Below are 889 nucleotides of genomic sequence, written 5' to 3'. Positions count from 1 at the left end.
GTGTGTGCGTGTGCGTGTTTCCCTGTATCTGTGATGTAGTGAGATGACTTATCTCATGTTTTTCTCTTGAATTTGACATTGAGCATCACATTTCCGTTGAACACTAGCAGCTCATTTGTGGTATCAGCATCATAAGGTATGGTCTGTGACGTCAGTGACTAACCTTTCTATCACACGTTCATTTTGATGTCTCACTTCCATACGCCGAGACACAAAATCATTAAAGTAATGAATTCATGTACAATCATAACTCCAGCCGCCATGCTGCCGACCCTGTGGTGTAGATTACTGGGCTAGTGATTAGCCAACAGGTGCCCCTATTATTTGATATGTGCATTTACACATCGCCCAATAACGACCATGACATTGTGTCCTCGAGATCTTGTCAACAACCGTCACTATTATTGGTCTGTGTCCGGGTTACCATGCTGGGAAACCATAGCGCTCTATTTAAGGCTCTAGCAAACACGTTGTGTTGGAAGGCCGTACAGAGGGGTCAAATGTACGTCCATATCTTCGCAGATGATCTCGATACTATAAATCTCAGGGATTTTGTCCCGAAATCCAAGAAATAACTACTTCTAAGAAAAGTGACGTTCGTTCAGAATGCTAATGTCAAGCTATCCCTCTGACACAGCAGGATATTAGAGGCGTTTGAACTTGATTGGAGGAGCAATAATAATACACTTCTTCCTTCAACTGTTCCCTCGTTTTCTCAATTGTTTGCGTCTCATTGTAGGCTGGCTGCTTCAGCCCAGTTGTTCTGGACTTTATTTAGACTGATAAACAACGGTGACCCTAGTACTATTCTGAGCCAGGTAAAAAATACTCTTTTATGAGTTTGCATAAAAGAGGCTCAATGGCTCAATAGTAATATAGGTACGGAATT

Source organism: Micromesistius poutassou, assembly GCF_964030765.1.
Source record: "Micromesistius poutassou genome assembly, chromosome: 5".
Classification (NCBI taxonomy): domain Eukaryota; kingdom Metazoa; phylum Chordata; class Actinopteri; order Gadiformes; family Gadidae; genus Micromesistius; species Micromesistius poutassou.
The sequence above is the reverse complement of the archived record's forward strand: the minus strand, read 5'-3'. Positions refer to the sequence as shown.